The 24,416-nt window shown below is 52.1% G+C and overlaps 1 pseudogene; it reads right to left on the bottom strand.

Annotated features, from left to right (window-relative positions):
- The window catches only part of LOC121275218, a 79,659-nt pseudogene extending 59,479 nt beyond the window's left edge, over positions 1-20,180 (bottom strand).
- Positions 20,181-24,416: the final 4,236 nt, after the last annotated feature.

The raw sequence follows: 24,416 nt of genomic DNA, 5'->3' as shown, positions 1-24,416 counted from the left end.
AGAGAGACGCACAGTGACACACTGTCCCATTTACACAGAGAGAGAGAGACGCACAGTGACACACTGTCCCATTTACACAGAGAGAGAGACGCACAGTGACACACTGTCCCATTTACACAGAGAGAGAGAGACGCACAGTGACACACTGTCCCATTTACACAGAGAGAGAGAGACGCACAGTGACACACTGTCCCATTTACACAGAGAGAGAGAGACGCACAGTGACACACTGTCCCATTTACACAGAGAGAGAGAGACGCACAGTGACACACTGTCCCATTTACACAGAGAGAGAGAGACGCACAGTGACACACTGTCCCATTTACACAGAGAGAGAGACGCACAGTGACACACTGTCCCATTTACACAGAGAGAGAGAGACGCACAGTGACACACTGTCCCATTTACACAGAGAGAGAGAGACGCACAGTGACACACTGTCCCATTTACACAGAGAGAGAGAGACGCACAGTGACACACTGTCCCATTTACACAGAGAGAGAGACGCACAGTGACACACTGTCCCATTTACACAGAGAGAGAGAGACGCACAGTGACACACTGTCCCATTTACACAGAGAGAGAGAGACGCACAGTGACACACTGTCCCATTTACACAGAGAGAGAGAGACGCACAGTGACACACTGTCCCATTTACACAGAGAGAGAGACGCACAGTGACACACTGTCCCATTTACACAGAGAGAGAGAGACGCACAGTGACACACTGTCCCATTTACACAGAGAGAGAGACGCACAGTGACACACTGTCCCATTTACACAGAGAGAGAGAGACGCACAGTGACACACTGTCCCATTTACACAGAGAGAGAGAGACGCACAGTGACACACTGTCCCATTTACACAGAGAGAGAGAGACGCACAGTGACACACTGTCCCATTTACACAGAGAGAGAGACGCACAGTGACACACTGTCCCATTTACACAGAGAGAGAGAGACGCACAGTGACACACTGTCCCATTTACACAGAGAGAGAGAGACGCACAGTGACACACTGTCCCATTTACACAGAGAGAGAGAGACGCACAGTGACACACTGTCCCATTTACACAGAGAGAGAGAGACGCACAGTGACACACTGTCCCATTTACACAGAGAGAGAGAGACGCACAGTGACACACTGTCCCATTTACACAGAGAGAGAGAGACGCACAGTGACACACTGTCCCATTTACACAGAGAGAGAGACGCACAGTGACACACTGTCCCATTTACACAGAGAGAGAGAGACGCACAGTGACACACTGTCCCATTTACACAGAGAGAGAGAGACGCACAGTGACACACTGTCCCATTTACACAGAGAGAGAGACGCACAGTGACACACTGTCCCATTTACACAGAGAGAGAGAGACGCACAGTGACACACTGTCCCATTTACACAGAGAGAGAGAGACGCACAGTGACACACTGTCCCATTTACACAGAGAGAGAGAGACGCACAGTGACACACTGTCCCATTTACACAGAGAGAGAGAGACGCACAGTGACACACTGTCCCATTTACACAGAGAGAGAGAGACGCACAGTGACACACTGTCCCATTTACACAGAGAGAGAGAGACGCACAGTGACACACTGTCCCATTTACACAGAGAGAGAGAGACGCACAGTGACACACTGTCCCATTTACACAGAGAGAGAGACGCACAGTGACACACTGTCCCATTTACACAGAGAGAGAGAGACGCACAGTGACACACTGTCCCATTTACACAGAGAGAGAGAGACGCACAGTGACACACTGTCCCATTTACACAGAGAGAGAGAGACGCACAGTGACACACTGTCCCATTTACACAGAGAGAGAGACGCACAGTGACACACTGTCCCATTTACACAGAGAGAGAGAGACGCACAGTGACACACTGTCCCATTTACACAGAGAGAGAGAGACGCACAGTGACACACTGTCCCATTTACACAGAGAGAGAGAGACGCACAGTGACACACTGTCCCATTTACACAGAGAGAGAGAGACGCACAGTGACACACTGTCCCATTTACACAGAGAGAGAGAGACGCACAGTGACACACTGTCCCATTTACACAGAGAGAGAGACGCACAGTGACACACTGTCCCATTTACACAGAGAGAGAGAGACGCACAGTGACACACTGTCCCATTTACACAGAGAGAGAGAGACGCACAGTGACACACTGTCCCATTTACACAGAGAGAGAGAGACGCACAGTGACACACTGTCCCATTTACACAGAGAGAGAGAGACGCACAGTGACACACTGTCCCATTTACACAGAGAGAGAGAGACGCACAGTGACACACTGTCCCATTTACACAGAGAGAGAGAGACGCACAGTGACACACTGTCCCATTTACACAGAGAGAGAGAGACGCACAGTGACACACTGTCCCATTTACACAGAGAGAGAGACGCACAGTGACACACTGTCCCATTTACACAGAGAGAGAGAGACGCACAGTGACACACTGTCCCATTTACACAGAGAGAGAGACGCACAGTGACACACTGTCCCATTTACACAGAGAGAGAGACGCACAGTGACACACTGTCCCATTTACACAGAGAGAGAGAGACGCACAGTGACACACTGTCCCATTTACACAGAGAGAGAGAGACGCACAGTGACACACTGTCCCATTTACACAGAGAGAGAGACGCACAGTGACACACTGTCCCATTTACACAGAGAGAGAGAGACGCACAGTGACACACTGTCCCATTTACACAGAGAGAGAGAGACGCACAGTGACACACTGTCCCATTTACACAGAGAGAGAGAGACACAGTGACACACTGTCCCATTTACACAGAGAGAGAGAGACGCACAGTGACACACTGTCCCATTTACACAGAGAGAGAGAGACGCACAGTGACACACTGTCCCATTTACACAGAGAGAGAGAGACGCACAGTGACACACTGTCCCATTTACACAGAGAGAGAGAGACGCACAGTGACACACTGTCCCATTTACACAGAGAGAGAGAGACGCACAGTGACACACTGTCCCATTTACACAGAGAGAGAGAGACGCACAGTGACACACTGTCCCATTTACACAGAGAGAGAGACGCACAGTGACACACTGTCCCATTTACACAGAGAGAGAGAGACGCACAGTGACACACTGTCCCATTTACACAGAGAGAGAGAGACGCACAGTGACACACTGTCCCATTTACACAGAGAGAGAGAGACGCACAGTGACACACTGTCCCATTTACACAGAGAGAGAGAGACGCACAGTGACACACTGTCCCATTTACACAGAGAGAGAGAGACGCACAGTGACACACTGTCCCATTTACACAGAGAGAGAGAGACGCACAGTGACACACTGTCCCATTTACACAGAGAGAGAGACGCACAGTGACACACTGTCCCATTTACACAGAGAGAGAGAGACGCACAGTGACACACTGTCCCATTTACACAGAGAGAGAGAGACGCACAGTGACACACTGTCCCATTTACACAGAGAGAGAGAGACGCACAAGTGACACACTGTCCCCATTTACACAGAGAGAGAGAGACGCACAGTGACACACTGTCCCATTTACACAGAGAGAGAGAGACGCACAGTGACACACTGTCCCATTTACACAGAGAGAGAGGACGCACAGTGACACACTGTCCCATTTACACAGAGAGAGGAGACACGCACAGTGACACACTGTCCATTTACACAGAGAGAGACACGCACAGTGACACACTGTCCCATTTAGCACGAGAGAGAGAGAGAGACGCACTGTCCCATTTACACAGAGAGCGGCACGTGACCACTGTCCATTTACAGAGAGAGAGACGCACAGTGACACACTGTCCCATTTACACAGAGAGAGAGGAGACGCACAGTGACACACTGTCCCATTTACACAGAGAGAGAGACCACCAGTGACACACTGTCCATTTAACACAGAGAGAGAGAGAGCACAGTGACACACTGTCCCATTTACACAGAGAGAGAGAGACGCACAGTGACACACTGTCCCATTTACACAGAGAGAGAGAGACGCACAGTGACACACTGTCCCATTTACACAGAGAGAGAGACGCACAGTGACACACTGTCCCATTTACACAGAGAGAGAGACGCACAGTGACACACTGTCCCATTTACACAGAGAGAGAGACGCACAGTGACACACTGTCCCATTTACACAGAGAGAGAGAGACGCACAGTGACACACTGTCCCATTTACACAGAGAGAGAGAGACGCACAGTGACACACTGTCCCATTTACACAGAGAGAGAGACGCACAGTGACACACTGTCCCATTTACACAGAGAGAGAGAGACGCACAGTGACACACTGTCCCATTTACACAGAGAGAGAGACGCACAGTGACACACTGTCCCATTTACACAGAGAGAGAGAGACGCACAGTGACACACTGTCCCATTTACACAGAGAGAGAGAGACGCACAGTGACACACTGTCCCATTTACACAGAGAGAGAGACGCACAGTGACACACTGTCCCATTTACACAGAGAGAGAGAGACGCACAGTGACACACTGTCCCATTTACACAGAGAGAGAGAGACGCACAGTGACACACTGTCCCATTTACACAGAGAGAGAGAGACGCACAGTGACACACTGTCCCATTTACACAGAGAGAGAGAGACGCACAGTGACACACTGTCCCATTTACACAGAGAGAGAGAGACGCACAGTGACACACTGTCCCATTTACACAGAGAGAGAGAGACGCACAGTGACACACTGTCCCATTTACACAGAGAGAGAGACGCACAGTGACACACTGTCCCATTTACACAGAGAGAGAGAGACGCACAGTGACACACTGTCCCATTTACACAGAGAGAGAGAGACGCACAGTGACACACTGTCCCATTTACACAGAGAGAGAGACGCACAGTGACACACTGTCCCATTTACACAGAGAGAGAGAGACGCACAGTGACACACTGTCCCATTTACACAGAGAGAGAGAGACGCACAGTGACACACTGTCCCATTTACACAGAGAGAGAGAGACGCACAGTGACACACTGTCCCATTTACACAGAGAGAGAGAGACGCACAGTGACACACTGTCCCATTTACACAGAGAGAGAGAGACGCACAGTGACACACTGTCCCATTTACACAGAGAGAGAGAGACGCACAGTGACACACTGTCCCATTTACACAGAGAGAGAGACGCACAGTGACACACTGTCCCATTTACACAGAGAGAGAGAGACGCACAGTGACACACTGTCCCATTTACACAGAGAGAGAGAGACGCACAGTGACACACTGTCCCATTTACACAGAGAGAGAGAGACGCACAGTGACACACTGTCCCATTTACACAGAGAGAGAGAGACGCACAGTGACACACTGTCCCATTTACACAGAGAGAGAGACGCACAGTGACACACTGTCCCATTTACACAGAGAGAGAGACGCACAGTGACACACTGTCCCATTTACACAGAGAGAGAGACGCACAGTGACACACTGTCCCATTTACACAGAGAGAGAGAGACGCACAGTGACACACTGTCCCATTTACACAGAGAGAGAGAGACGCACAGTGACACACTGTCCCATTTACACAGAGAGAGAGAGACGCACAGTGACACACTGTCCCATTTACACAGAGAGAGAGAGACGCACAGTGACACACTGTCCCATTTACACAGAGAGAGAGACGCACAGTGACACACTGTCCCATTTACACAGAGAGAGAGACGCACAGTGACACACTGTCCCATTTACACAGAGAGAGAGAGACGCACAGTGACACACTGTCCCATTTACACAGAGAGAGAGAGACGCACAGTGACACACTGTCCCATTTACACAGAGAGAGAGAGACGCACAGTGACACACTGTCCCATTTACACAGAGAGAGAGACGCACAGTGACACACTGTCCCATTTACACAGAGAGAGAGAGACACACAGTGACACACTGTCCCATTTACACAGAGAGAGAGACGCACAGTGACACACTGTCCCATTTACACAGAGACACACTGTCCCATTTACACAGAGAGAGAGAGACGCACAGTGACACACTGTCCCATTTACACAGAGAGAGAGAGAGACGCACAGTGACACACTGTCCCATTTACACAGAGAGAGAGAGACGCACAGTGACACACTGTCCCATTTACACAGAGAGAGAGACGCACAGTGACACACTGTCCCATTTACACAGAGAGAGAGAGACGCACAGTGACACACTGTCCCATTTACACAGAGAGAGAGAGACGCACAGTGACACACTGTCCCATTTACACAGAGAGAGAGAGACGCACAGTGACACACTGTCCCATTTACACAGAGAGAGAGAGACGCACAGTGACACACTGTCCCATTTACACAGAGAGAGAGAGACGCACAGTGACACACTGTCCCATTTACACAGAGAGAGAGACGCACAGTGACACACTGTCCCATTTACACAGAGAGAGAGACGCACAGTGACACACTGTCCCATTTACACAGAGAGAGAGAAACGCACAGTGACACACTGTCCCATTTACACAGAGAGCTGGAGAGAGACACACAGTGACACACTGTCCCATTCACACAGAGAGAGAGAGAGTCACACAGTGACACACTGTCCCATTTACACAGAGAGAGAGAGACGCACAGTGACACACTGTCCCATTTTCACAGAGTAGAGAGAGACGCACAGTGACACACTGTCCCATTTACACAGAGAGAGACGCACAGTGACACACTGTCCCATTTACACAGAGAGAGACGCACAGTGACACACTGTCCCATTTACACAGAGAGAGACGCACAGTGACACACTGTCCCATTTACACAGAGAGAGAGGACGCACAGTGACCACACTGTCCCATTTACCAGAGAGACAGACACACAGTGACACACTGTCCCATTTACACAGAGAGAGAGATGCACAGTGACACACTGTCCCATTTACACAGAGAGAGAGACACAGTGACACACTGTCCCATTTACACAGAGAGAGAGAGACGCACAGGACACACTGTCCCAGTTACACAGAGAGAGAGAGACACACGGTGACACACTGTCCCATTTACACAGAGAGAGAGAGACGACAGTGACACACTGTCCCATTTACACAGAGAGAGAGAGACGCACAGTGACACACTGTCCCATTTACACAGAGAGAAGAGACGCACAGTGACACACTGACTCCATTTACACAGAGGAGAGAGACGCACAGTGACACACTGTCCCATTACACAGAGAGTGAGAGACGCACAGTGACACACTGTCCCATTTACACAGAGAGAGAGAGACGCACAGTGACACACTGTCCCATTTACACGAGAGAGAGAGACGCACAGTGACACACTGTCCCATTTACACAGAGAGAGGAGAAGCACAGTGACACACTGTCCCATTTACACAGAGAGAGAGAGACCGCACAGTGACACACTGTCCCATTTACAACAGAGAGAGAGACGCACAGTGACACACTGTCCCATTTACACAGAGAGAGAGAGACGCACAGTGACACACTGTCCCATTTACACAGAGAGAGAGAGACGCACAGTGACACACTGTCCCATTTACACAGAGAGAGAGACGCACAGTGACACACTGTCCCATTTACACAGAGAGAGAGAGACGCACAGTGACACACTGTCCCATTTACACAGAGAGAGAGAGACGCACAGTGACACACTGTCCCATTTACACAGAGAGAGAGAGACGCACAGTGACACACTGTCCCATTTACACAGAGAGAGAGAGACGCACAGTGACACACTGTCCCATTTACACAGAGAGAGAGAGACGCACAGTGACACACTGTCCCATTTACACAGAGAGAGAGAGACGCACAGTGACACACTGTCCCATTTACACAGAGAGAGAGACGCACAGTGACACACTGTCCCATTTACACAGAGAGAGAGAGACGCACAGTGACACACTGTCCCATTTACACAGAGAGAGAGAGACGCACAGTGACACACTTGTCCCATTTACAGAGAGAGAGACGCACAGTGACACAATGTCCCATTTACACAGAGAGAGAGACGCACAGTGACACACTGTCCCATTTACACAGAGAGAGAGAGAGACGCACAGTGACACACTGTCCCATTTACACAGAGAGAGAGAGACGCACAGTGACACACTGTCCCATTTACACCGAGAGAGAGAGACGCACAGTGACACACTGTCCATTTACACAGAGAGAGAGACGCACAGTGACAACACTGTCCCATTTACACAGAGAGAGAGACGCACAGTGACACACTGTCCCATTTACACAGAGAGAGAGAGACGCACAGTGACACACTGTCCCATTAACACAGAGAGAGAGCACGCAAGTGACACACTGTCCATTACACAGAGAGAGAGACGCACAGTGACACACTGTCCCATTGACACAGAGAGAGAGAGAGACGCACAGTGACACCTGTCCATTTACACAGAGAGAGAGATCGCACAGTGACACACTGTCCCATTTACACAGAGAGAGAGAGACGCACAGTGACACACTGTCCCATTTACACAGAGAGAGAGAGACGCACAGTGACACACTGTCCCATTTACACAGAGAGAGAGACGCACAGTGACACACTGTCCCATTTACACAGAGAGAGAGACGCACAGTGACACACTGTCCCATTTACACAGAGAGAGAGACGCACAGTGACACACTGTCCCATTTACACAGAGAGAGAGACGCACAGTGACACACTGTCCCATTTACACAGAGAGAGAGAGACGCACAGTGACACACTGTCCCATTTACACAGAGAGAGAGAGACGCACAGTGACACACTGTCCCATTTACACAGAGAGAGAGAGACGCACAGTGACACACTGTCCCATTTACACAGAGAGAGAGAGACGCACAGTGACACACTGTCCCATTTACACAGAGAGAGAGAGACGCACAGTGACACACTGTCCCATTTACACAGAGAGAGAGAGACGCACAGTGACACACTGTCCCATTTACACACTAGAGAGAGAGACGCACAGTGACACACTGTCCCATTTACACAGAGAGAGAGACGCACAGTGACACACTGTCCCATTTACACAGAGAGAGAGGAGACGCACAGTGACACACTGTCCCATTTACACAGAGAGAGAGCAGACGCACAGTGACACACTGTCCCATTTACACCAGAGAGAGAGACGCACAGTGACACACTGTCCCATTTACACAGAGAGAGAGACGCACAGTGACACACTGTGCCCATTTACACAGAGAGAGAAGACGCACAGTGACACACTGTCCCATTTACAAGAGAGAGAGACGCACAGTGACACACTGTCATTTACACAGAGAGAGAGACCACAGTGACACACTTGTCCCATTACACAGAGAGAGAGACGCACAGTGGACACACTGTCCCATTTACACAGAGAGAGAGACGCACAGTGACACACTGTCCCATTTACACAGAGAGAGACGACCACAGTGACACACTGTCCCATTTACACAGAGAGAGAGAGACGCACAGTGACACACTGTCCCATTTACACAGAGAGAGAGACGCACAGTGACACACTGTCCCATTTACACAGAGAGAGAGAGACGCACAGTGACACACTGTCCCATTTACACAGAGAGAGAGAGAGACGCACAGTGACACACTGTCCCATTTACACAGAGAGAGAGAGACGCACAGTGACACACTGTCCCATTTACACAGAGAGAGAGACGCACAGTGACACACTGTCCCATTTACACAGAGAGAGAGAGAGACGCACAGTGACACACTGTCCCATTTACACAGAGAGAGAGAGACGCACAGTGACACACTGTCCCATTTACACAGAGAGAGAGAGACGCACAGTGACACACTGTCCCATTTACACAGAGAGAGAGAGACGCACAGTGACACACTGTCCCATTTACACAGAGAGAGAGAGACGCACAGTGACACACTGTCCCATTTACACAGAGAGAGAGAGACGCACAGTGACACACTGTCCCATTTACACAGAGAGAGAGAGACGCACAGTGACAACACTGTCCCCTATTACACAGAGAGAGAGAGACACCACAGTGACACACTGTCCCATTTACACAGAGAGAGAGACCACAGTTGGACACACTGTCCCATTTACACAGAGGAGAGAGAGACTCACAGTGACACACTGTCCCAATTACACAGAGAGAGAGAGAACGCACAGTGACACACTGTCCCATTTACACAGAGAGAGAGAGACGCACAGTGACACACTTTCCCATTTACACAGAGAGAGAGAGAGACTCACAGTGACACACTGTCCCATTTACACAGAGAGAGAGAGACGCACAGTGACACACTGTCCCATTTACACAGAGAGAGAGACGCACAGTGACACACTGTCCTCATTTACACAGAGAGAGAGACGCACAGTACACACTGTCCCATTTACACAGAGAGAGAGAGACGCACAGTGACACACTGTCCCATTTACACAAGAGAGAGACGCACAGTGACACACTGTCCCATTTACACAGAGAGAGAGAGACGCACAGTGACACACTGTCCCATTTACACAGAGAGAGAGACGCACAGTGACACACTGTCCCATTTACACAGAGAGAGAGAGACGCACAGTGACACACTGTCCCATTTACACAGAGAGAGAGAGTGACACACTGTCCCATTTACACAGTGACACACTGTCCCATTTACACAGAGAGAGAGACGCACAGTGACACACTGTCCCATTTACACAGAGAGAGAGAGACGCACAGTGACACACTGTCCCATTTACACAGAGAGAGAGAGAGACGCACAGTGACACACTGTCCCATTTACACAGAGAGAGAGACGCACAGTGACACACTGTCCCATTTACACAGAGAGAGAGAGACGCACAGTGACACACTGTCCCATTTACACAGAGAGAGAGAGACGCACAGTGACACACTGTCCCATTTACACAGAGAGAGAGAGACGCACAGTGACACACTGTCCCATTTACACAGAGAGAAGAGAGACGCACCGTGACACACTGTCCATTTACACACAGAGAGAGAGAGACACAAAGTGACACACTGTCCCATTTACACAGAGAGGAGAGAGAGACGCACAGTGACACACTGCCCATTTACACAGAGAGAGAGAGACGCACAGTGACACACTGTCCCCTTTACACAGAGAGAGAGACGCACAGTGACACACTGTCCCATTTACACATAGAGAGAGAGAACGCACTAGTGACACACTGTCCCCATTTACACAGAGAGAGAGAGAGAACGCACAGTGACACACTGTCCCATTTAACAGAGAGAGAAGACGCACAGTGACACACTGTCCCATTTACACAGGAGAGAGAGACGCAACAGTGACACACTGTCCCATTTACACAGAGAGAGAGAGACGCACAGTGACACACTGTCCCATTTACACAGAGAGAGAGACGCACAGTGACACACTGTCCCATTTACACAGAGAGAGACGACAGTGACACACTGTCCCATTAACACAGAGAGAGACGCACAGTGACACCTGTCCATTTACACAGGAGAGAGAGACGCACAGTGACACCGTCCCATTTACACTAGTGAGAGCGAGACACACAGTGACACACTGTCCCATTTACACAGAGAGAGAGATGCACACGTGACACACTGTCCCATTTACACAGAGAGAGAGAGACGCACAGTGACACACTGTCCCATTTACACAGAGAGAGAGAGACGCACAGTGACACACTGTCCCATTTACACAGAGAGAGAGAGACGCACAGTGACACACTGTCCCATTTACACAGAGAGAGAGAGACGCACAGTGACACACTGTCCCATTTACACAGAGAGAGAGAGACGCACAGTGACACACTGTCCCATTTACACAGAGAGAGAGACGCACAGTGACACACTGTCCCATTTACACAGAGAGAGAGAGACGCACAGTGACACACTGTCCCATTTACACAGAGAGAGAGAGACGCACAGTGACACACTGTCCCATTTACACAGAGAGAGAGAGACGCACAGTGACACACTGTCCCATTTACACAGAGAGAGAGAGACGCACAGTGACACACTGTCCCATTTACACAGAGAGAGAGAGACGCACAGTGACACACTGTCCCATTTACACAGAGAGAGAGAGACGCACAGTGACACACTGTCCCATTTACACAGAGAGAGAGACACACAGTGACACACTGTCCCATTTACACAGAGAGAGAGACGCACAGTGACACACTGTCCCATTTACACAGAGAGAGAGAGACGCACAGTGACACACTGTCCCATTTACACAGAGAGAGAGAGACGCACAGTGACACACTGTCCCATTTACACAGAGAGAGAGAGACGCACAGTGACACACTGTCCCATTTACACAGAGAGAGAGAGACGCACAGTGACACACTGTCCCATTTACACAGAGAGAGAGACGCACAGTGACACACTGTCCCATTTACACAGAGAGAGACGCACAGTGACACACTGTCCCATTTACACAGAGAGAGAGAGACGCACAGTGACACACTGTCCCATTTACACAGAGAGAGAGAGACGCACAGTGACACACTGTCCCATTTACACAGAGAGAGAGAGACGCACAGTGACACACTGTCCCATTTACACAGAGAGAGAGAGACGCACAGTGACACACTGTCCCATTTACACAGAGAGAGAGACGCACAGTGACACACTGTCCCATTTACACAGAGAGAGAGAGAGACGCACAGTGACACACTGTCCCATTTACACAGAGAGAGAGACGCACAGTGACACACTGTCCCATTTACACAGAGAGAGAGAGACGCACAGTGACACACTGTCCCATTTACACAGAGAGAGAGTCGCACAGTGACACACTGTCCCATTTACACAGAGAGAGAGACGCACAGTGACACACTGTCCCATTTACACAGAGAGAGAGAGAGACGCACAGTGACACAGCTGTCCCTTTCCAGAGCTGGACTTTCTCACAGTGGCACCTGCACCAGCTTCTCAACAAAGGTCTTGTCTGTCGCCAGGGAACCAGCATTCCTTTCCAGAGAGAGGATCCCAGGGGTGTTGGCCTGTGGTTGGCAGGGAACACAGAGGCAGGGAGAAGAGGAGAGTTAGCACCTTTCCCAGATTACACAGGAGAGAGAGACTGCCCTGCGCCATCGCTTTGGGCTCCATCATCCTGACCCATTACAGAGCCTCAAACATGGACACAAGAGCTGAGCCCCCGAGGTGAGGGGAGAGTGACTGCCCTTGACATCGAGGCAGCATTTGACCCGAGTGTGACATCAAGGAGCCCCAGCAAAACTGGTGTCAACGGGAATCAGGGGGAAAACTCTCCGCTGGTTGGAGTCATTCCCAGCACAAAGGGAGATGGTTGTGGTTGTTGGGGGTCAGTCATCTCAGCTCCAGGACATCACTGCAGGAGTCCCTCAGGGTTAGTGTCCTCGGCCCAACCACCTTCAGCTGCTTCATCAATGACCTTCCCTCCATCATAAGGTCAGAAGTGGGGATGTTCGCTGATGATTGCACAATGTTCAGCACCGTTCACGACTCCTCAGATACTGAAGCAGCCCCATGTCTAAATGCAGCAAGACCTGGACAATATCCAGGCTCAGGGCTGACAAGTGGCGAGTAACATTCACCCCACACAAGTGTCAGGCACTGACCATCTCCAACAAGAGAGAATCCAACCATCGCCCCCTTGACGTTCAATGGGCATTACCCTCACTGAATCTCCCACTATCAACATCCTGGGGGTTACCATTGACCAGAAACTGAACTGGACCCAGCCATATAAATACTATGGCTACAAGAGCAGGTCAGAGGCTGGGAATCCTGCGGAGAGTCACTCACCTCCTGACTCCCCCTCCAAAGCCTGTCCACCATCTACAAGGCACAAGTCAGGAGTGTGATGGGATACTCCCCACTTGACTGGATGAGTTGCAGCTCCCACAACACTCAAGAAGCTCGACACCATCCAGGACAAAGCAGCCCCGCTTGATCGGCCCACCATCCACAAACATTCACTCCCTCCACCACCGACGCACAGTAGCAGCAGCGTGTGTACCATCTACAAGATGCACTGCAGCAACTCACCAAGGCTCCTTCGACAGCACCTTCCAAACCCACGACTACTACCATCTAGAAGGACAAGGGCAGCAGACACATGGGAACACCATCACCTCGAAGTTCCCCTCCAAACCACTCACCATCCTGACTTGGAAATATATCGGCCGTTCCTTCAGTGTCACTGGGTCAAAATCCTGGAACACCCTCCATAACAGCGCCGTGGGTGTACCTACACCACACGGACAAAATCCTGGAACTCCCTCCCTAACAGCGCCGTGGGTGCACCTACACCACAGGGACAAAATCCTGGAACTCCCTCCCTAACAGCGCTGTGTGTGTACCTACACCACACGGACAAAATCCTGGAACTCCCTCCCTAACAGCGCCGTGGGTGCACCTACACCACAGGGACAAAATCCTGGAACTCCCTCCCTAACAGCGCCGTGGGTGTACCTACACCACACGGACAAAATCCTGGAACTCCCTCCCTAACAGCGCCGTGGGTGTTCCTACACCACACGGACAAAATCCTGGAACTCCCTCCCTAACAGCGCCGTGGGTGTACCTACACCACACGGACAAAATCCTGGAACTCCCTCCCTAACCGCGCCATGGGTGTACTTACACCACAGGGACAAGATCCTGGAACTCCCTCCCTAACAGCGCTGTGGGTGTACCTACACCACAGGGACAAAATCCTGGAACTCCCTCCCTAACAGCACCGTGGGTGTACCTACACCACACGGACAAAATCCTGGAACTCCCTCCCTAACAGCGCTGTGGGTGTACCTACACCACAGGGACAAAATCCTGGAACTCCCTCCCTAACAGCACCATGGGTGTACCTACACCACATGGACAAAATCCTGGAACTCCCTCCCTATCAGCGCTGTGGTTCTACCTACACCACAGTGACAAAATCCTGGAAATCCCTCCATAACAGCACCCTGGGAGTACCTACACCACATGGACAAAATCCTGGAACTCCCGCCCTAACAGCGCCGTGGGTGTACCTACACCACAGGGACTGCTGCTACTCACGGGCCTCTCGATAAGGTCAATGCAGGGTTGCAAGTCCAAGCCGAAGTCAATGAAATTCCATTCGATTCCCTCCCTCTGGTACTCCTCCTGCTCCAGCACAAACATCGTGTGGTTGAAGAGCTGCTGCAGTTTCTCGTTTGTGTAGTTGATACAAAGCTGCTCGAAGGAATTCAACTGTGAGGAGAGAGAGAGACAGAGAAGGGCACAAGACGTCAGCTTGAAAGAGACGAGGAGTGCACGCGATGGAATACTGAGTCTAATTCCAATCGTTTCCCGCAGCCCAGTCTAATCCCACTCTCCCCCTCACTCCCCGCTCCCTTTAATATCCCACCCAGTCTAATCCCACTCTCCCCCTCACTCCCTACACCCTTTAATATCCCACCCAGTCTAATCCCACTCTCCCCTCACTCCCCGCACCCTTTAATATCCCACCCAGTCTAATCCCGCTCTCCCCCTCACTCCCCGCACCCTTTAATATCCCACCCAGTCTAATCCCGCTCTCCCCCTCACTCCCCGCACCCTTTAATATCCCACCCAGTCTAATCCCACTCTCCCCCCACTCACTCCCTACACCCTTTAATATCCCACCCAGTCTAATCCCACTCTCCCCTCACTCCCCACACCCTTTAATATCCCACCCAGTCTAATCCCACTCTCCCCCTCACTCCCTGCACCCTTTAATATCCCACCCAGTCTAATCCCACTCTCCCCTCACTCCCTGCACCCTTTAATATCGCACCCAGTCTAATCCCACTCTCCCCCTCACCCCGCACACTTTAATATCCCACCCAGTCTAATCCCACTCTCCCCCTCACTCCCCACACCCTTTAATATCCCACCCAGTCTAATCCCACTCTCCCCCTCACCCCACACCCTTTAATATCCCACCCAGTCTAATCCCACTCTCCCCCTCACCCCACACCCTTTAATATCCCACCCAGTCTAATCCCACTCTCCCCCTCACTCCCCGCACCCTTTAATATCCCACCCAGTCTAATCCCACTCTCCCCTCATTCCCCTCACCCTTTAATATCCCACCCAGTCTAATCCCACTCTCCCCCTCACTCCCCGCACCCTTTAATATCCCACCCAGTCTAATCCCACTCTCCCCCTCACTCCCCGCACCCTTTAATATCCCACCCAGTCTAATCCCACTCTCCCCCTCACTCCCCGCACCCTTTAATATCCCACCCAGTCTAATCCCACTCTCTCCTTACTCCCCCACACCCTTTAATATCGCACCCAGTCTAATCCCACTCTCCCCCTCACTCCCTGAACACTGTTATCATTCTGCCCGTCTCTCCAGGAGAGCACAGGGAGCTACCTGGAAAATTTCAAAACCAGCGATGTCCAGGATTCCTATGAAGGACGCGCCCTGTCTCTTGGTCCGATCGAGGGCTTTGTTGATACGGTGCACGAGCCAGCGAAACAGCCGCTCGTAGGAGGCTTTGGCGAGGGCTTCAATGGCAAAGTCTGCCTGCGCATGGAGAGGGTTGAGAGGGTGGGGGGGGGGTGGCGGGGAGGGGGAGAAAAGAAATGGGACTGTCAGTCAGAGATCAATTGCACATGACTTTCGGAGCACAAATCCTAGAGTATATACATCTCCCTCCGACAGTGCAGCACTCCCTCAGTACTGGCACCGGGGGGAGTGTCGGCCTGGATTATGGGGCTCAAATCCTAGAGTATATACATCTCCCTCCGACAGTGCAGCACTCCCTCAGTACTGGCACCGGGGGAGTTCGGCCTGGAGCTCAGATTCTAGAGTATATACATCTCCCTATGACAGTGCAGCACTCCCTCAGTACTGGCACCGGGGGGAGTGTCGGCCTGGATTATGGGGCTCAAATCCTAGAGTATATACATCTCCCTCCGACAGTGCAGCACTCGCTCAGTACTGGCACTGGGGGGAGTGTCGGCCTGGATCGTGGAGCTCAAATCCGAGAGTATATACTTCTCCCTCTGACAGTGCAGCTCTCCCTCAGTACTGGCACCGGAGGGAGTGTCGGCCTGGATTATGGACCTCAAATCGTGGAGTAGAAACATCTACCTCCGACAGTGCAGCACTCCCTCAGTACTGGCACCGGAGGGAGTGTCGGCCTGGATTATGGACCTCAAATCGTGGAGTAGAAACATCTACCTCCGACAGTGCAGCACTCCCTCAGTACTGGCACCGGGGGGAGTGTCAGCCTGGATTATGGATCTCAAATCCTAGAGTATATACATCTCCCTCTGACAGTGCAGCACTCCCTCAGTACTGGCACCGGGGGAGTGTCGGTCTGGATTATGGAGATCAAATCCTAGAGTATATACATCTCCCTCCGACAGTGCAGCACTCCCTCAGTACTGGCACCGTGGGGAGTGTCGGAATGGATTATGGTGCTCAAATCCTAGTGTATATACATCTCCCTCTGACAGTGCAGCACTCCCTCAGTACTAGCAGCGGAGGGTGTGTTGGTCTGGATTATGGAGATCAAATCCTAGAGTATATACATCTCCCTCTGACAGTGCAGCACTCCCTCAGTACTGGCACCGGGGGGGAGTGTCAACCTGGATTATGATGCTCAAATCCTAGTGTATATACATCTCCCTTCAACGGTGCAGCACTCCCTCAGTACTGGCACCGAGGGGAGTGTTGGCCTGGATTATGGAGATCAAATCCTAGAGTATATACATCTCCCTCCGACAGTGCAGCTCTCCCTCAGTACTGGCACCGGGGGGGAGTGTCGGCCTGGATTATGGTGCTCAAATCCCAGAGTATATACATCTCCCTCCGACAGTGCAGCACTCCCTCAGTACTGACATGGGGGAGTGTCAGCCTGGATTATGGCGCTCAAACCCTAGAGTATATACATCTCCCTCCGACAGTGCAGCACTCCCTCAGTACTGGCACCGGGGGAGTGTCGGCCTGGATTATGGAGATCAAATCCTAGAGTATATACATCTCCCTCCGACAGTGCAGCACTCCCTCAGTACTGGCAGCGGAGGGAGTTTCGGTCTGGATTATGGCGCTCAAACCCTAGAGTATATACATCTCCCTCCGACAGTGCAGCACTCCCTCAGTACTGGCACCGTGGGGAGTGTCGGCCTGGATTATGGGGCTCAAATCATGGAGTAGAAACATCTAACTCCGACAGTGCAGCACTCCCTCAGTACTGGCACCGGGGGGAGTGTCGGCCTGGATTATGGGGCTCAAATCCTAGAGTATATACATCTCCCTGCGACAGTGCAGCACTCCCTCAGTACTGGCACTGGGGGAGTGTCGGTCTGGATTATGGTGCTCAAATCCCAGAGTGTATACATCTCCCTCTGACAGTGCAGCACTCCCTCAGTACTGGCACCGGGAGGGAGTGTCGGCCTGGATTATGATGCTCAAATCCTAGGGTATATACATCTAACTCTGACAGTGCAGCACTCCCTCAGTACTGGCACCGGGGGGAGTGTCAACCTGGATTATGATGCTCAAATCCTAGGGTATATACATCTAACTCTGACAGTGCAGCACTCCCTCAGTACTGGCACCGTAAGGGAGTGTCGGCCTGGATTATGATGCTCAAATCCTAGAGTGTATACATCTCCCTCTGACAGTGCAGCACTCCCTCAGTACTGGCACCGGGAGGGAGTGTCGGCCTGGATTATGGATCTCAAATCCTAGAGTATATACATCTCCCTCCGACAGTGCAGCACTCCCTCAGTACTGGCACCGGGGGAGTGTCGGCCTGGATTATGGCGCTCAAACCCTAGAGTATATACATCTCCCTCCGACAGTGCAGCACTCCCTCAGTACTGGCACCGGGGGGGGTGTCGGCCTGGATTATGATGCTCAAATCCTAGGGTATATACATCTAAATCTGACAGTGCAGCACTCCCTCAGTACTGGCACCGGGGGAGTGTTGGTCTGGATTATGATGCTCAAATCCTAGAGTATATACATCTCCCTCCGACAGTGCAGCACTCCCTCAGTACTGGCACCGGGGGGGAGTGTCAGCCTGGAGCTCAAATCCTACAGCATATACATCTCTCTCCGACAGTGCAGCACTCCCTCAGTACTGGCACCGGGTGGGAGTGTCAACCTGGATTATGATGCTCAAATCCTAGAGTATATACATCTCCCTCTGACAGTGCAGCACTCCCTCAGTACTGGCACCGGGGGGGTGTCAGCCTGGATTATGGATCTCAAATCCTAGATTATATACATCTCCCTCTGACAGTGCAGCACTCCCTCAGTACTGGCACCGACGTGGTGGAGTGTCGGCCTGGATTATGGTGCTCAAATCCCAGAGTGTATACATCTACCTCTGACAGTGCAGCACTCCCTCAGTACTGGCACCGGGGGAGTGTCAGCCTGGATTATGGAGATCAAATCCTAGAGTATATACATCTCCCTCCGACAGTGCAGCACTCCCTCAGTACTGGCACCGCGGGGAGTGTCGGTCTGGATTATGGTGCTCAAATCCCAGAGTGTATACATCTACCTCTGACAGTGCAGCACTCCCTCAGTACTGGCACCGGGGGAGTGTCAGCCTGGATTATGGTGCTCAAATCCTAGAGTATATACATCTCCCTCCGACAGTGCAGCACTCCCACAGTACTGGCACCGGGGGAGTGTCGTCTGGAGCTCAGATTCTAGAGTATATACATCTCCCTATGAGCGTGCAGCACTCCCTCAGTACTGGCAGCGGCGGGAGTGTCGGTCTGGATTATTGAGATCAAATCCTAGAGTATATACATCTTGCTCCGACAGTGCAGCACTCCCTTAGTACTGGCACCGGGGGAGAGTCGGCCTGGAGCTCAGATCCTAGAGTATATACATCTCCCTCCGACAGTGCAGCACTCCCTCAGTACTGGCACCGGGGGAGTGTCACCCTGGATTATGGAGCTCAGATCGTGGAGTATGTACCTCAGACAGTGCAGCACTCCCTCACCTGCTCCTTGGTCTGTGCCTTCTGCACGTATCCCGTCCGACCTTGATGCGTGGCGAGAGAATGGCGCGGGTGAAGTCCGTCACGTTGAGCCCCAGCAGGTGGCACAGCTTCTGGGCGGCTGCACCGGAGGAGGCAGCGGGCAGAGAGGAAGGAAGAGGGGAAAAAAACGAGTGAGTTGACAGGACAGGTTCGCCCGGCCGACCACTGTCGTGAGGGTGACCCCTCCGGGGCCGGAGGAAACCTGTGGAGAGACTCCCAAGCGTTCAGAGGTGGGCAAGCAGGGACAGGTACAGCACGGGGTTAGATACAGAGTAAATCTCCCCCTACACTGTCCCCATCAAACACTCCCAGGACAGGTACAGCACGGGGTTAGATACAGAGTAAATCTCCCTCTACACCGTCCCCATCAAACACTCCCAGGACAGGTACAGCACGGGTTATAAACAGAGTAAAGCCCCGTCTACACTGTCCCCAACAAACACTCCCAGGACAGGTACAGCACGGGGTTAGATACAGAGTAAATCTCCCTCTACACTGTCCCCATCAAACACTCCCAGGACAGGTACAGCACGGGGTTAGATACAGAGTAAATCTCCCTCTACACCGTCCCCATCAAACACTCCCAGGACAGGTACAGCACGGGGTTAGATACAGAGTAAAGCTCCCTCTACACTGTCCCCATCAAACACTCCCAGGACAGTACGGCACGGGGTTAGATACAGAGTAAATCTCCCTCTACACTGTCCCCATCAAACACTCACCGGACAGGTACAGCACGGGGTTAGATACAGAGTAAAGCTCCCTCTACACTGTCTCCATCAAACACTCCCAGGACAGGTACAGCACGGGGTTAGATACAGAGTAAATCTCCCTCTACACTGTCCCCATCAAACACTCCCAGGACAGGTACAGCACGGGTTAGATAGCGTAAAGCTCCCCCAACACTTGTTGGAGGCAAGGTACTAGCGTGGATAGAAGATTGGCTGTCTGGCAGGAGGCAGAGAGCGGGGATAAGGGGGTCCTTCTCAGGATGGTGGCCGGTGACTATTGGAGTTCCGCAAGGGTCAGAGTTGGGACCACAACTTTTCACTTTATACGTTAATGATCTAGATGAAGGAACTGAGGGCATTCTGGCTAAGTTTGCAGATGATACAAAGGTGGAGGGAGAGGTAGTATTGAGGAGGCGGGGAGGCTGCAGTAGGATTTGGACAGTTTAGGAGAATGGGCAAAGTAGCAGATGGAATACAACGTGGGGAAGTGTGAGGTCATGCACTTTGGTAGGAAGAATAGAGGCACAGACTATTTTCTAAATGGGGGAGAGAATTCAGAAATCTGGAGTGCAAAGGGACTTGGGAGTCCTAGTCCAGGATTCTCTTAAGGTTAACTTGCAGGTTGAGTCGGTAGTTAGTTAGGCAAATGCAATGTTGGCATTTATTTCGAGAGGACTAAAATATAAAAGCAGGGATGTGCTGCTGAGGCTTTATAAGGCTCTGGTCAGACCACATTTGGAATATTGAGAGCAATTTTGGGCCCCGTATCTCAGGAAGGATGTTCTGGCCCTGGAGAGGGTCCAGAGGAGGTTCACGAGAACGATCCCAGAATGAAAGGCTTAACATATGAGGAACGTTTGAGGACTCTGGGTCTATACTCGATGGAGTTTAGAAGGATGAGGGGGATCTGATTGAAACTTACAGAATACTGAAAGGCCTGGATAGAGTGGACGTGGGGAAGATGTTTTCATTAGTAGGAGAGACTAGGACCCGAGGGCACAGTCTCAGAGTAAAGGAAGACCTTTTAGAACAGAGATGAGGAGAAACTTCTTTAGCCAGAGAGTGGTGAATCTATGGAATTCATTGCCACAGAAAGCTGTGGAGGCCAGTCATTGAGTGTATTTAAGACCGAGATAGATAGGTTCTTGATTGGTAAGGGGATCAAAGGTTACGGGGAGAAGGCGGGAGAATGGGGATGAGAAACTTATCAGACATGATTGAATGGTGGAGCAGACTCGATGGGCCGAATGGCCAAATTTCTGCTCCTATGTCTTATGGTCTTATATATACACACACACATAAGTGGGGGGAAGAAAAGAGAGCCGAACGTTATTTCAATGGAGAGAGTTTCGGCGCAGAGAGAGATTTAGGAGTCCTGGTGCATGAATCCCAAAAAGCTAGCGTACAAGTTCAGCAGGTAATAGGGAGGCAAATGGAGCGTTGGCCTCTATTTTAAAGGGAATGGGCAGATAAGTGGCAGATGGAATTTAACCCTGAAAAGTGAGAGGTGATACACTTTGGAAGGAGTAATTTGACAAGGAAGTATTCAATGAACGGCACGACACTAGGACGTTCTGAGGAACAAAGGGACCTTGGTGTGTGTGTCCATAGATCTCTGAAGGCGGAGGCCATGTTAGTGGGGGCGGTGAGAAAGGCACATGGGACACTTGCCTTTATCAATCGAGGCACAGATTACAAAAGTAGGGAGGTGATGTTGGAGTTGTATAGACCCTTGGTGAGGCCACAGCTGGAGTACTGTGTGCAGTTCTGGTGGCCACATTATAGGAAGGATGTGATTGCACTGGAGGGGTGCAGAGAGATTCACCAGATGTTGCCTGGGATGAAACATTTAAGTTATGAAGAGAGGTTTGGATAGACTTGGGTTGTTTTTGTTGGAGCAGAGAAGACTGAGGGGCGACCTGATCGAGGGGTACAAGATTATGAGGGGCATGGACAGGGGGATAGGGAGCAGCTGTTCCCCTTAGTTGGAGGGTCATCACGAGGGGACATAAGTTCAAGATGAGGGGGCAGGAGGTTTGGGGGGGGATGTGAGAGAAGCTTTTTTACCCAGAGGATGGGGAGGGTCTGGAATGCGCTGCCTGGGATGGTGGTGGAGGTGGGTTAGCCTCACATTCTTTAAAAAGCACCTGGATGAGCGCTTGGCACCTCATAAACATTCAAGGCGATGGGCCAAGTGCTGGTCAATGGGGTTAGGGAGGTAGGTCAGGTGTTTCTCACAGGGTCGGCGCAGACTCGATGGGCTGAAGGCCTCTTCTGCTGTGTGTGTGTGATTCGGTGATAAAAATAGGGAAGCGTTGCTAAAACTATACGAGGCGCTGGTTAGACCACACCCAGAATACCGTGAACAGTTCTGGTCCCCTTATCTAAGGAGAGATGGACTGGCGTTGGAGGCAGTCCGGAGAAGGTTCACTCGGGGATGGAGGGATTTTCTTCTGAGGAGAGGTTGAGTAGGTTGGGCCTGGTCTCACTGGAGTTTAGGGGGATGAGAGGCGAGCTGATTGAAACATGTAAGATTCTGAGGGGGCTGGAAAGGGTAGATGCTGAGAGGCTGTTTCTCCTCGTGGGAGAGTCAAGGACCAGAGAGCAGAGTCTCAGAGTGAGGGGTCTCCCATTTAAAACAGAGATGGGGAGGGGTTTCTTCTCTCGGAGGGTAGTATATCTGTGGAATTCTTTACCGCGGAGGGCTGTAGAGGCTGGATCGATAAGTTTAATCAGTGAGGGAATTGAGGGTTATGGGGAAAAGGCAGGAAAGTGGATTTTGAGGATTATCAATCAGCCATGATCTCACTGAATGAGGAGCCGACTCGATGGGCTGAAAGGCCTACTTCTGCTCCCATGTCTTGTGGACCTGATGGTGAAAGTTGATTCAAGGCCAATGTACCAAGGGGCAAAAGCAGAAAACGCTAGAAAAACTCAGCAGGTCAGACAGCAGCTGTGCAGAGAGGAGAGTGAACGTCTCGAGTCGGTATGACCCTCCTTCAGAGCCGTCCATGTGACACTTCGGAAGAGCAAGGGGCGAGCGAGGGAGGGAGAGGGGAGCGGAGCGAGGGAGGGAGAGGGGAGCGGAGCGAGGGAGGGGGGAGCGAGCGAGGAGGGGGGGAGCGAGGGGGGGAGCGAGGGGGGGGGCGAGGGGGGAGCGAGGGGGGAGCGAGGGGGGGAGCGAGGGGGGGAGCGAGGGGCGAGCGAGGGGCGAGCGAGGGGGCGAGCGAGGGGGCGAGCGAGGGGCGAGCGAGGGGGCGAGCGAGGGGGCGAGCGAGGGGGCGAGCGAGGGGGCGAGCGAGGGGCGAGCGAGGGGGCGAGCGAGGGGGCGAGCGAGGGAGGGAGAGGGGGAGGGAGGGGGGGAGCGAGCGAGGGAGGGGGGGAGCGAGCGAGGGAGGGGGGGAGCGAGCGAGGGAGGGGGGAGCGAGCGAGGGAGGGGGGAGCGAGGGGCGAGCGAGGGCGAGCGAGGGGGCGAGCGAGGGGCAGCGAGGGGCGAGCGAGGGGGCGGCGAGGGGGCGAGCGAGGGGGCGAGCGAGGGGGCGAGCGAGGGGCAGCGAGTGCGAGCGAGGGGGCGAGCGAGGGCGAGCGAGGGCGAGCGAGGGCGAGCGAGGGGGGGAGCGAGGGGGAGCGAGGGGGGGAGCGAGGGGGGGAGCGAGGGGGGGAGCGAGGGGGGAGCGAGGGGGGGAGCGGGGGGGGAGCGAGGGGGG

Source organism: Carcharodon carcharias, unplaced genomic scaffold (assembly GCF_017639515.1).
Source record: "Carcharodon carcharias isolate sCarCar2 unplaced genomic scaffold, sCarCar2.pri scaffold_917_ctg1, whole genome shotgun sequence".
NCBI lineage: Eukaryota > Metazoa > Chordata > Chondrichthyes > Lamniformes > Lamnidae > Carcharodon > Carcharodon carcharias.
This window is presented reverse-complemented; position numbering and strand designations above follow the sequence as displayed.